The 14,887-nt window shown below is 38.9% G+C and overlaps 1 long non-coding RNA gene across 1 annotated transcript in view; it reads right to left on the bottom strand.

Annotated features, from left to right (window-relative positions):
• Positions 1–8,260: 8,260 nt before the first annotated feature.
• LOC134808615 (uncharacterized) overlaps positions 8,261–14,887 on the bottom strand; it is a 110,244-nt gene continuing 103,617 nt past the window's right edge. The window contains exons 3-4 of the long non-coding RNA XR_010151950.1: positions 13,501–13,590; positions 8,261–8,419 (exon numbers count right to left, since the gene is read on the bottom strand). This is a non-coding gene — a long non-coding RNA (uncharacterized LOC134808615). The remainder of the gene's footprint in view (positions 8,420–13,500; positions 13,591–14,887) is intronic.

Here is a 14,887-nt window from a genome sequence, read left to right on the forward strand (position 1 = left end):
ACCCACATATTAGGTGTGAAGGTAATGAAATTATATTTGCCTTTAAATATGTTACAATGCATTTTAGAAATTTAAATTAGCTTTTCTCTTTCTATGAGTTTATGAGGATTTTGTTTGTTTGTTTGTGGGCTGTTTTTTTGTTTTTGATTTTTTTTTTTTTTTTTTGCATGTGCACAAAGACCTTGAACTACAAAGACCATTGGTGTCAAACTGTTTCTTTCACTGTTCCTGGGTAGGAAAGACTAAATCTAAATCATCATTACGTTTTTATTGTTGTTATCTATTAAAATCCCAAACAGAAGAAAAACGTGGCCTAACACCTTCCACCAGGCTCAAAAATAAGCAGCGTGCACTATGTGGTTTCAAAATGTTTGGGGATTTTCCAGAAATCTTTCTGTTGTTGATTCTTAGTTTAATTCCATCATAGTAAGAGAAAACACTTTGAATGACTTAAACACTTTTTAAATGTTTTGAAACTTGTAATAAATGTTGTGTGCACTTGAGAATTTGTATTCTGATATATTTGGATAGAGTGTTCTATAAATACCAATTAGGTCATGTTTGTTGATTATGTTGTCCAAATTTTTAATATCCTTACTGATTATCAGTTTGCTTACTCTGTTATTAAGCTAGCAGTACTGAAATCTCTAACAGTAATTGAGAATGTATCTATTGCTACTTGAAATGCTACAGTTTTTTGCTTCATGCTTTTTGAAGTTATGTTATTAGAAGAATAAACATAGAATTGTTATGCTCTCCTGATAAAATGATCCTTGTATCTTTATGAAATGACCTTCTTTATACCTGATAATATTCTTTGCTATGATGTAACTTTTTTCTGATAGTAATATAGCTTGTCTGACTTCCTTTTGGTTAGAGTTAACATTATATCTACTTCCATTCATTCACTGTAAACTTATTTGTGTTTTTATTTAAAGTAATAAATAAAGTTATTATTTATATAGTTGGATCTTTTTTTGAAATCCAATCTGATAATGCCTGCCTCTTAATTGGGTATTAGGGCCTTTTAAATATAATGTGATTATTGATATGGTTAGGTTTGAGTCTATCTTCTTGCTATTTGTTTTCCATTTTTCCCATCAGTTTGTTGCTCCTCCTTTACTTTCTCTGCCTTCTTTTGGATTAATTGATTTTTTGTGATTGATTTTATCTCTTTTGTTAGCTTACTAACTGTATATTTTCTTTTTGTATGATTGTAGTGGTTAATTTTTGTTGTATAGTATACATATTTAGCTAACCACAGTCTAGCTTCAAGTGATATTATACTACTTCCCATATAGTATAAGAACCACACAATAGTATACTTCTGTTTCTCAACCTCCAGCCTCTGAGTTATTGCCATAAATTTTACTTTTACATATGTTACAAACCCATATTATATTGTTATTATTTTAGTGTAAAAAGTTGATATGGTTTGGATATGTGTCTCTTCTCAATCTCAAGTTGAAATGTGATCATAAGGATGTTGGAGGCGGGTTTAGTGGCAAGTGTTTTGGTCATGGAGATGGATCTCTCATGAATGACCTGGTGCCTTCCCGTGGTGATGAGTGAGTTCTCGCTCTATCAGTCACCACAGATCTTGTTGTTTAAAGAGCCTGACACCTCCTGCTCTCTTGCTCCCTCTCTTATCATGTGACATGCCTGCTCCTCCTTCGCCTTCCACCATGATTATAGGCTTCCTGAAGCCTCACCAGAAGCAGATATCAGCTCTATGCTTTGTGAACAGCCTGCAGAACCGTGAGCCAAATAAACCTTTTTTTCTTTTCTTTCTTTCTTTTTTTCTTTTCTTTCTTTCCTTTTTTCTTTTCTTTTTTTTTTTTTTTTTTTTTTGGACAGAGCCTTGCTCTGTCACCCAGGCTGGAGTGCAGTGATATGATCTCAGCTCAATGCAACCTCCACCTCCCAGGTTCCAGCAATTCTCCTGCCTCAGCCTCTTGAGTCTCTGGGATAACAGGTGCCAGCCACCATGCCTGGGTAATTTTGTGTGTGTGTGTGTGTGTGTGTATTTTTAGTAGAGATAGGGTCACCATGTTGGCCAGGCTGGTCTTGAACTCCTGACCTCAAGTGATCTGCCCACTTCGGCCTCCCAAAGTGCTAGGATTACAGGCATAAGCCACCACACTCGGCCCCTTTTTGCTTTATAAATTACCCAGACTCAGGTATTTCTGTATAGCAACACAAAATGGGCTAACTCAGAAAATCAATCATCTTTTAAAGAGATTTAAGTATGAAGAAAAATATTTATATATACTCATGTAATCCCTCTGTTTAGAACAGAGACTTTTCAGCTTCATTACTATTGACATTCTTTGTCATGGGGGAAGTCATGTGCATTGTAGAATGTTTAGCAGCATCCCTGGCCTCTACCCACTAGAAGCTATAGCGTTGCACACACCTTCCCCCAAATTGTGACAAACAAAAATATCTGCAGATATTGCCAAATGTCCAGAGGGCCAGGGATAAAATCGCCTTCAGTTGAGAATCACTGGTGTATATCCATATTTCTAACTGGTATCATTTCCTTCTTCTCAAAAGACTCCCATGAATATTTTGTGTAGTGAAAGGAATGCTGGTGATAAATTCTTTCAGCTTTTGTACTTTAGAAAAAGTCATTATTTCACCTTCATTTTCGAGAGCTATTTTCACTGGATGAAGAATCATAGGCTGACACCTTTGTTCTTCTTACAATTTAAAAATGTGGCTCCGTTGCCTTCTCATTTGCACCGTTTCCTGCAAGAAATCTACTGTCATCCTTATCTTTGTTCCTCTGTATGTAATGCATGTTTTTTCCTCTGGCTGCTATGAAGATTTTCTCTTTATCACTGATTTTGAGCAAATTGATTATGATATACCTCGATGTCATTTTCTTCATGCTTCTTGTGCTTAGGGCTCATTCATACTGGTATAAATCTTCATCTACAAACAGTTGTGAAACAAATATCAGATTTCTTTTGTTATTTTAACTCAAGTTAAATCTAACTTTGTACCAACCCTCCCCAACACACTGTGGGAAACTCAGTCATAGTCATTATTTTTCCTTCCCCCACAGAAAGGGGGATGTCCCCTGGACCTTACACAGATGGGGGGGGGGTCCCTTCAATCATGGGTCACTGATGCGCTTTGTTGGCCATGGAGATACTCGGTGTTCTTGTTCACAGCCAATGTTGTCTCTAATCTGTACCTGGGACGTGGAACTCTTCAGGCAGCCAGAGTCCTGTGCCCATCTTTAAGATGGGAGCGGCTATAGTTTAGATGTTTGTACCATCCAAATCTCAAGTTGAAATTTGATCCCCAGTGTGGTGCTGGAAGGTGGGGCCTAATGGGAATTGTTCTGGCAACGTGGGTGAATCTCTTATGAATAGATTGATGTCATCCCTGGGTTGGGAAGTGAGTTATTTTACACTCTATTAGTTCCGTAGAGAGCTGGTTGTTGAAAAGAGCCTGGCCTCTTCTTTCTCCCTCTTGCTTCCTGTCTCACCACGTGATCTGCACACCCTGGCACCCCTTTGCCTTCCACCATGAGCCGAAGCATCCTGAGGCTCTCACCAGAAGAAACTGCTGGTATCATGCTTCTTGTACAGCCTGAAGAACCATGAGTTAAATAAACCTATTTTCTTTATAAATTACCCAGTCTCAGGTATTCCTTTATAGCAACAGTAAATAGACTAAAGCAAGAGCTAGCTCCCTAAGTCCAGCATTTTCCTCCATTCCCTATGCCTCCTGCTCTCTCCTGGAACACTGTGGTGGTACCCTGCCTCTCTCCATGGCAAGGGACTCTGTCTTTCACTACTCCCCAGGCTCTCCTCCCTCTTTTTTCCCCTTTTTTGAATATCCAGCATGATTTATTCAATAGGTTTGATTTTGAAGAACAACAAACAGGAAAGTCAAATAATTCCAAATATCTTCTGCTTTCCACCTTGAAAAAAAAAAAAAAATCCCCCAAACAAAGAAATGCCAATAGCATAGCCACCTACTTGAAAAGAGAATGAAAGGAAAAGTTTGAAGAACAAAATCTAAGTTTACACCAAAGACTGCCCTTCCATCTGTATAAATTATGACATGAAGTGATAAATGGTATAATATATATTAAGAAAGTGCTACGGGAACACTTAGGAGTAATCTGTAAAGGAGGCAACAATGAGCTGGATCTTGAAAAATAAGTAAGAGGGTACAAGGCCAAAACAAAGGCATTCCAGGAAGAGTGAGAAGTTTGTGCAAAGCCCCAGGTTGTGGGGTATCTTAGGAACAATGAGAAAAAAGAGATCGTGTGTGGCAGTGTGAGCAGAGGGAGTGATGAAGGAATGGGAGAGTAACAGCAGAGGAAGCTGGAAAACTTAGTAACTAATCCTAAATGGCTTTAAAAGCGAAACTAAGAAGCTGAAATGGGATACTGTAGGGAGCAGGCATTCAGCAGAAGTCCTTTCGGTGTGTGAACAACATACATAGCTCTACTTTTTATTACAATGAGATTATCAAAAATTAAGATACAGCAATTATGGTAAAAAGAAAACTATATTCATTTTCTATCACTGAGTAAAATATTACCACTTTAAACAACACACATTTAATATCTCACAATTTCTGTGATCAGGAATCCAGACACGACTTAACTGGGTCCTCTGCTCAGGGTCTGTCACAAGCCTGCAATCAAGATGTCAGCTAGGGCTGAGATGTCATTTGAAGGCTTGACTGGTGGGAAGATTTGCTCCAAGCTCAAGTGGTTTTTGGCAGGGGTCAGTTCCTGAAGGATTGTTGGATGGTGTATTTGTCTGTTCTCACACTACTAATAAAGACATACCCAAGACTGGGTAATTTGTCAACGAAAGAGGTTTAATAACTCACAGTTCCACATGGCTGGGGAAGCCTCACAATCATAGCAGAAGGCAAAGGAGAAGTAAAGACATGTCTTACATGGCAACAGGCAAGAGAGCTTGTGCAGGGGAACTCCCATTTTTAAAACCATCAGATCTTGTGAAACTTATTCACTACCATAAGAACAGTATGGGGGAAACTGCCCCCATTATCTCTACCTGGACCTACCCTTGACATGTGGAGATTATTACAATTCAAGGTGAGATTTGGGTGGTGACACAGCCAAACCATATCAGATGGTGAGCCTCGTTCTTTGCTGGATATTGGCCAGAAATGTCCCTCAGTTTCTTGCCACTGGGCTTCTCTATAAGGCAGTTCACAATATGGCAGCCTGTTTCATCAAAGCCAGAAACAGAAAGAGTCTACTAGCAAGATTGAAGTTACCATCTTATGTAACATCATCATGGAAGCAAAATCTCATCACCTGTGCAACATTTTATTAGTTAAATGCTGGTTGCAGGGCCCCCTGCTCCATATTCAGATAGAGGGATTACACAAATGAATGAATACTAGGAGAAGAGAATTATTTGTCACCATCTCAGAGTTCATCTACCACAAAAAGAAAAGAAAAGCAATTATTCCCTGGCAGCTGCCTTCTAGGCTTGGAGTAGAAGGTCACAGCTACTGGTCTAGCTAGGTCAATAAGTAAAAATTCTAATTGACATGACACTGCACATGGGCCTCCAAATAGGCTGCCACCTGTTCAGTACGGGCTTACCTCCAAGGAGAATCAAACAATTAGCAATTTCATGAATTAATGAAGAGCTTTCCCTTACACTATGAAGGATAAATATTTCTGAGCTTACATAAAAATCCGTGTATTTATTAGAAAAGGCAGACATATTTATGAAGCCTGATTCCTTAGTTTAAATGCAAGATGTAGATTCATAATAATCCCATTCTTATAAAACTCATGTACATTACTGAGAAAATAATATTTGAGCAGCAATCTAAAGGATGCCCAGTGGTTAAACAGAAAAAAGGTGGAAAAAAACAATATGCCTGATGACCAAAGGTCAAGGGAAAAAATGTTGCAAGAGGAGTCCAGGAAAATGTCAAAGCCAGATTATGAAGATCCTTCACTATTGGGAAGCCATTGAAGAGTTTTAAGCTAATGAGTAGTATCCAGTTTGAATTCTTAAAAGATCACTCTGGCAGCATGAGACCAGTTGGGAGGGGATATTCAAAAGATTAAGCAAGAGATCATATTAGCTTGGATGAGGGTGAAGAAAATGAGATGGGGGGAGATGGACAGATTCCAAAGATATTTAGAAGTTCCCATTTGAAAGGTTTAATGGTAGATTCAGCAGGCGAAGTTAAGATGAAGTAGAGCTCCCAGGGGTGTAACTGGACAACTGGAGTGGGTGGTAGTGGATTTCACTAAACCAGGGAATTATTAGGGGAAAGTCAAGCTTCAAGGGTAAGATCATGAGTATTGGCTAAACCACAATGAGTGTTGAGGTGCCTGTGCAACCTCCCATTGGAGGTTACAAACTATTCGGGTACATGTGTTCTGGAGCTCAGGAGAGATTTCTGAACCAGGGATCAACATGTGGGAATCTCTGACACACAGATGGCAACTGAAGACTCAGCTATGATAGATAACGTCTAGAGAAAGAATGTAGAGTGAGAAGAGAAAGAAGAACAGAACCAAACCTGGAGGGACCTCAATGTTCAATGGGCAGGTAAAGAAGGAATGACCCTTTAAAGGAGGTTGGCAAGCACTACTAACCAAGGATATAAAATAAAAATCGAGAAGGAAGAGATACACAAATATTTCAAAGAGATACCGGTCCACATTTATGAGAGATCAACCATGATGGGATTTGAAGAATGTTCATTGTAGTCAGTGACATGGAGGTCGTAAGCAACTTAGAGTCACTTCATTGAAGTGATGGGGATTAAATGCATACTGAAATGGGCTGAGGAGAGAGTAAATGATGAGAAGAAAGTAGGTATGGCTTAGCTATAAAAGGGTGAAAGAGACTGGACAGGAGCTAAAAGATAAGGTATAATTGAAGGAAGATGGTTTTAAGATGAATGAGACTTTATGGTAGTGAAATGCTGAATAAAAAAACTAGTGGAGAAGTGAATCGTAAAGACAGAGCAGAGAGATTATATTCAGAAATGTTCTGAAAAGCAAGAATGAATGGAAACCAAACACAAGAGAAGGAGGTGACTTTAGATAGGAGGAAGAACAACTCCTTATTCTAACAGGAGGTTGAAAGAAAGAATGGACGTAGATACACATAGGTTTGGAGGATTTTAAAAAGTTGGGGTAAAAGCAAAAAAAAAAGTAAAGTTGGGGTGTGCATGTGTGTCTGTAGGCAGAGAAACACCTTTAAAATGGCTTCTATTTTCTTTAGGAATAGAAGTGAGTTCATTTGCTGATCCAGCAAATGGAAATGATAATAGATTTGGATTCTTACGTGAGATAATTTTTTTATGAGTACATGAGCTTGTATTCTCACAGTCTCAGCAACAAAGTGAAACATTTAGTCAATCTGTTTTCTAAATATTAGATACAGCTTTTGTTTTTGTTTTGTTTTTTGAGACAGAGTCTTGCTCTGTCACCCAGGCTGGAGTGCAGTGGTGTGATGTTGGCTCACAGTAACAAACAATTCTCCTACCTCGGCCTCCTGAGTAGCTAGCTGGGATTACAGGCACCTGCCACCACTCCTGCTAATTTTTGTATTTTTTTTTTTAATAGAGACAGGGTTTCGCCATGTTGGCCAGGCTGATCTCGAACTCCTGACATAAAGTGATCTGCCTGCCTCAACCTCCCAAAGTGCTGGGATTACTGGTGTGAGCCACCGCGCGTGACCTAGGTAAGTTCTTAATGGCTTTCTTTACTTAATTTAATCATTTTGGCTTTGGTCTGGGTGATGTTTGCTTTTTGTTTACTAAAATAATCTAGTTTATCCACATGGACACAAACTCAAATCACGTTTTCAGAAGCAGCGGGCTTAAGCATGTTACCAATACTTCTTTCTTTCCTGACTACTGTATTCAGGATACAGCTTCCTGGATCTTGTTGAGAGTTTCAGTAATGCCATGCTACATTTCAGCTATTACTAGAACATTTCGCTGTCAATGTAATTTCAGTAATAAGTTGGATTCTAACCATTTCAAGGAGGCAGTCTCTCAAAAATATTCTGGTGCTTTTCCAAAAGTTTTGAAAGCTAAGTGTGGCCAAAATGTTGCAGGTAGCCTCGAAGTTAATGTTCAAGTTTACACAAATCTCCCAAATTCCAAACTTATCATCACTTCATCTAATATTTCCTGGGGCTTACTGATTTCCTTCATATCTCCCTAATCAATGTTTTCTTGTTCCTATTTGTGGCATATCAAACACTCTTTAACTTACGGCTTTTTTTGGCTCTGGCCTCTGAAATTATGTTTATTTTTAAGTTGTTCTTTGATTCTGAAGACTTATTAAGGCATTAATGAAGAGAGTAACTTGATGGATGTCAAAGGAGTTTCCAGTGAAGAGTTGCCAAGGATGGGCTTGATTACAGGGGCCTGTCTATGAAAATAACAGAGAAAGGTTGTGAGCTCTGTAATTAAATCTCTAGGTGCCTAAGCTCATAAGGACCTCCAAAACACATAAGTTGAACCCAGTATAGGTGATTATTCCAGCCTATCAGGAAGAAAAGCAAAATGTATAATCATAACTCATAATTTAGGAGATTTAGGAGATTTAATTGAAAAAACAAATGTTGAAAGACTTTCTCCAGCTATATGAGTGGTGACCCTCTGTTACCTGAAAAATGAAAGCAGTTGTGCCCACACTATCCAGAAAATGTTCCTTCTCCACTTCACTTTAGAATGACACACCCTTTTTTTCTTTTTCCTATTCCTCTCTTTGATTCAAATCACTCTTCCAGGAGCATTGGACCAGCTTTTTTAAGAGGGTCATCTATTCTTTCTCACTCCGTCAAATTTATCACCACATCATCCCTGCCACTCCTGTTATCATCCTTCTGATAGGATTAATACCATCTCAAATAAGATATGTGGTCTGCAGGACAATACACTAGGTAGAAAGCTGCACACAGAAGGAACATGTGGGAAAGGAACTTCCCAGGAGCCTGTCAAGACAAGAAGTGTGTTGTTCAGGAGCAATTAGACCCAAGGAGGTGAAAAACTAAGAATCCAAATTAGCAAGAAAAGATTGGATCGTGCGTGTGGCTGAATAGGCAAGGGAGAAGCATAATGATAAGAAACAATGATCTCTCGGTAGGGAAGCCACGAGTGGGTGAGGTTAAGTAGAAGGATGAATGAAGATCATGCATGGTTGGGATGCACATTCTCCATTGCCATTCTCACGAGACATAGCATGCACAGAAGGAATATTGCATTATTGAGAATGATGCTTTTATTTATTCCCACACAAAGCTTAGTTTGACACTAAAATATAAATGTATAAATGGCATAAAGGGAGACCATAAACTAAATTCCATTTATTTCCTCCCTGAAAATTATCTCTGTACTTTCAACACTCATTTTTAAAGAACTTGACTAGTATGCATCGAGATGGAACATAGGCCATGAAATTTACTCCTATGCCCCATTGTACTATTGTTTATTGAATACCTCCCATAGATATGTGAAATGATCCCATGTTTAGTTAGAATAACTCTTTTTAGGGCTGGGTGCAATGGCTCATGCCTGAAATCTCAGTATTTTGGGAGGCCGAGGCAGGCAGATCACTTAAGGCCAGGAGTTCAAGACCATCCTGGCCAACATAGTGAAACTCCATCTCTACTAAATATACAAAAATTAGCCAGTTGTGGTGGTGTGCACCTGTAATCCCAGCTACTCAGGAGGTTGAGGCACAAGAATCTCTTGAACCTGGGAGATGGAGATTGCAGTGAGCTGGGATCACACCACTGAACTCCAGCTTGGATGACAGAGTGAGAGACTCTGTCAAAAAAAAAAAAAAAAAGAGTATAACAGTAACTCTTTTTAGGTATCACATTATGTGGTACCCAGACCACAGGAAATTCATAATACAAAAGATTGTGACATTTGTTCTTTTTTTTTTTTTTTGAAATGGATTTTTGCTCTTGTTGCCCAGGCTGGAGTGCAATGGTGTGATCTCGGCTCACCACCACCTCTGCTTCCCTGGTTCAAGATATTCTCCTGCTGCAGCCTCCTGAGTAGCTGGGATTACAGGCATGCACCACCATGCCTAGCTAATTTTGTATTATTTGTAGAGATGGGGTTTCTCCACGTTGGTCAAGCTGGTCTCGAACTCCCAACCTCAGGTGATCCGCCCACCTCGGCCTCCCAAAGTGCTGGGATTACAGGCATGAGCCACCGCGCCTGGCCCATTTGTTCTTTTTGTAGTCTTGATTTTAGATTGCATATAGAAGAGAGACCAAACTACATAGAAAAGGGCCTTTCACAAAAGAAAGAAAATCTGTCACTTGTCATTTCTCTGGCTCAATGTCCCTTCTCCTCAAAGCATTCTCCCTTCCTCTCCCTACCTCTTTCCAGAACAAACCAATTTTCCCTCCATCTCCTACTTCTGGTACCCAGCTCAACTTTCCAAATCCTAGACACATTATCTAAGTTATGAAGGTTGATGCTCATCCCCAAGAAGCTTCATTAGCCCATGCTCCCAAAAAATGGGGATCTCTGCAGGGAGGAAGGCAGCCAAGCAACATTGAAAGGCAGCATGCACCCAAAGGAAAAGCACAGACCTCTGAACAGGAGACCAGCATGAAACGTATGGATCAAGGAAAGCCTCAGGGAGTACTGGGCCTAGATTGATGAAGAGATTGGAACCAGGAGGACTCACTCAGATGGGCAAATGAAAAAGGAGGCTACACTGGGGCAGAGAGGAAGTAGAAATGCTCAAAGATGCAGGAATAAGCATAGACTCTCTCCAGTCTGACTAGAACAGAAAATATGTCCAAAAGTAATAACAATTAGGTAGGTAGTCCCAATCCCATAGGCACCTTGTGCCAAGGGCAAAACCTTAGAGGGCAACTGATGTCAAAACCAGAAGAGACAGGGATGGTCCCTGAGCCAAGAAGGTCAGACAAGATAATTATTTAACATGAGAATTGAAGCTAGTCAGGTAGCCAAGAGGCTAGGAAAAAACTCTGGAATGGGTCAATGGTTTTACATACTAAGACTAAACTGGGGTACAGGTGATAGTTAATCTTATGCTTCCACTTGGCTGGGTCATGGAGTGCCCAAATTAAACATTATTTCTGGTGTGTCTGTGAGGGTGTTTAAGGATGGGATTAGCATTTAAATTGGCAGATTCAATAAAGCAGATGGCACTCCTCAACATAATAATAATAACAGACTTGAGTGTCCTCTCCAGCCCCTTGCTCCTTTATTTTCTGGTCCAGAATTTTTTTAGTGGATAGTTCTTTAACAGCACTAAGGTAGATTTAGAAACAAAACAAAGCTAAATTTAAAAAACAAAAACACCTTTCAAACTTTGACCAGAGAACCAAGAAAAATAAGTATTTCAGAGACAAGCTGGTAGGAAAAGAAGGCTAGGCTGCTTTACATAACTAATGCTGACTTCAGAATGATGTGGAAAGACAGTTAGGGTTTGTTAAGAATCCAGAGACTTCATTAGGGTCTATACTGTAATTTTGCCTAATTAGGCCCCCATAATTAGTGTTGTTCAGTATAGTAGAGAAGTAATAGGACAAAATGCTGGTGTGCAAAGCCCCATGAAAGTAATACATTTTTCTCCTCGTAATGATAATGTTCCTTTTTATTATTAAAGATACAATTAAAAGGATTTGTGTTTTTCCCTTTGCATGAGGAAAAAATAAACATTATATTTGATATTCTGATTTTCCATATATAGTGACACTGGAAATGTAATTAGCTATACTTTTTAATGAATGATATTAAATGACTGCAATGACAACTTCAAGATGCTAAAACAGAATATGGACTCATTATTTGAGTGGCAATACAGTACTAGTGTTCTGTTAACCTAAGTTGCCAAACATATATCTACCATTTTTTTAAAGGTCAGGCATATACTGCTTAAAAGTAATATTTGCCTCCTATGAAATGACTGCTGGCAAAAACACTGGGAATGGAGTGATTCTTAGTGATTTAAAAGAAAAGAGGGTGAGAGGAAGGAAAGGATAGGGAGAGCAGAATGCCTTTTCTGGATGACTCTTTATGTTCATATTTACTCATTAAAGTCTAATAGCCAAAATCAAGAGCATTCAGTAACTGGTTGAGATTGACTATGGTTTTGATCACAACAATCATGATGACAAATATAACTTTCTTTCTAATCCTCAAGAGGTATATTAACGGGAAATATCATTATCTCCAATTTGCAGGCAAGGGAAAGCAGAGGAAGTTTAAAATTATGATAACAATTCTCTCTTTTTAAAATTATTTTATTTTTTAAAAAACATTCTGGGGTACATGTGCAGAATGTGCAGGTTTGCTACATACATAAACATGTACCATGGTGGTTTACTGCACCTAACGACCCATCACCTAGGTATGCAGCCCAGCATACATTAACTCTTTTCCCTAATTCTCTCCCACCGCCCCCCGACCCTGCCCTCCCACTACAGGCCCCAGGAAGTGTTGTTCCCCTCACTGTGTCCATGTGTTCTCATTGTTCAGCTCCCACTTACAAGTGAGAACATGCAGTGTTTGGTTTTCTGTTTCTGCGTTAGTTTGCTGAGGATAACGGCTTCCAGGTTCACCCATGTTCCTGCAAAGGACATCATCTCATTCCTTCTTATGGCTGCATAGTATTCCATGGTGTATATGTACCATATTTTCTTTATCCAGCCTATCATTGTTGGGCATTTGGGTTGATTCCATGCCTTTGCTATTGTGAATCATGCTGCAACAAACATATGCATGCATGTATCTTTGCAATTCTCTTTTTGTCTAAGATATTATTTGTGCTGAAGGAAGAAATACATAACAGCAACAAAACTTGAAAGATGTCCAATACTATCACTTTAAGATCTGGGAATTACCTTTGTAAAATAAATACTCCCTCCTGACTGCCTTTCCCCCTTTTGGCTCACTATGCATCATGGTTATATGATACACATTCTAATTATATTTCGGTATCAGTCTATCAGGAGATCGAGGTATCACTTGATTTTCCACATGCTGGTTGCAATATCCCCATAAATTGTCACATTTTCAGAATTAACAAAATGAGCATAAACTTGTTGCAAGTGAAGAGCCAGAACCTCCTACTGAAGGGATTTTTAGGCTGTAGCACAATCCGTGTGATTCCGTATGAAGTGTGAGTAGCCTAGCCCTGTTAATGAGCTTCCCACTCAGAAAAAGGGCTACTGTTTGAGCAGTATTGGAGAGGAGGATGGAGCATGGGTTAATGGCAGCAGACAGAGTCCAGAGAAAGGATAGTGCTGCTAACGCCTGCACTCCTGGGAATGTCAATGTCAGGATGCTGTAAAAGCCGACTATCATGAAGATACTGCCCTACATGTAGGAAAAGTCTCGATCAATGTAAACACTCATGTTTACTCTTAGCAAATATTTTTTTTCCTAATTGCATGGAGAACATTTCCATAGCCACATCTTTTTACCTTTGTAACAAATAAGAGTCAGAAAACTTACTTTGCCAGTGCCACTTTGAGGATGGCTCTCCAGCCATCAGGAATGCTTGAATGACACAGTGCTTCTACCCTGGGTGTCTTCAGAACATCCCTGTGGAGAAAGCAGGATGCGGTATTATCATCCCCAGAATACAGATATGGAAACTTCAGCTCAAACTCAGCATCACATAGGGAGTCATAAGTTATCAAAGCACTAAGCAATACTTTCTGACTATAAGCCTAGATTTCTGAGCCACAACCAGAATAATAAACTACATCTAAAAATGAATGAAATTATATCGAATTTCAATAGGAAAATTTTTATTATATATACTCAGCATGGCAAAATTAACTATTTATGTTCTCAAGTTCATTAGAATGAAAAGTAAATTCAATCAACAACACACTGAGCTCTACCATGTGGAAGGCGCACTGGTATGTGCTAAGAATGTGGAAAGAGGTATCAACTACAGTCCCCCTTCATTAGGAGAGAAAGAGAGAAAAGAAAGCACACATAAAAAGATAACTTTTTCAAAAAAGAGAACCAGATGCTTTAAATTTCAAAGCATTGGATAACATCTAGACTAGGAGTTGGCAAACATTTTCCAGGAAGGGCCAGATAATAAATATTTTGGGCTCTCCAAGCCAACCCTGTTGCAACTAATCAAGTCTGAAGTTGTAACTTAGTGGCCAGCTTGAAAGCAGCCATAAATAACTTGTAATGGGTGTTGCTGTGTTCCAATAGAACTTTATTTACAAAAATCAGACAGCAGTCTGGATTTGACCTGAGAGCCATAATTTGCTGATCCTTGACCTAGATAATAACATAACTGTGTAGTTATTTTTTCTGATAATTAAGTCTATTCCTTATTTATTATTTAGTTTTGAATAGGTGATGAGCATTCCTAGTACAAAATGCAAGAAAGTCCAAAGGCTATTCAGTGAAAAGTAAAAAAAGTCTTCCTTCTCCTCTCTAACCATTATTCCCCTGCTCCTCTTATCCAGTTTATCACTTCTCCACCTATATTGCAATCAGTTAGTTTCTTGTGTATCCTCCCAGGGATACTCTAAGCTACGTAAATCATGGCAGCTTTTACAGATACAATGATGATTTAATTCTCGCTACAGCTCTGTGACTAGGGAGATTATCCATTATTATCTCCATTTTGAAAATGATGAAAGGGAGAGACTCAGAAAAGCCATTACTTATCCAAGGCCATACAAGTAATAGCTGGGGTGCAAATTCAGTATTCTTTTATGTAATACACTGCCTCCAAAAGAATGACTCTTTATTAAAATCAAACATCTTACAAAATGTGGAATAATGCTGGAAGTTTTGTAAAAAAAGAGTGATTGAACTAGACTTATTGGTAAGTATAGCCTTAATCTCAAAAGCTGCTATTTGCCCT

This window comes from Pan troglodytes, chromosome 17 (assembly GCF_028858775.2).
Source record: "Pan troglodytes isolate AG18354 chromosome 17, NHGRI_mPanTro3-v2.0_pri, whole genome shotgun sequence".
In the NCBI taxonomy this organism is placed as follows: domain Eukaryota; kingdom Metazoa; phylum Chordata; class Mammalia; order Primates; family Hominidae; genus Pan; species Pan troglodytes.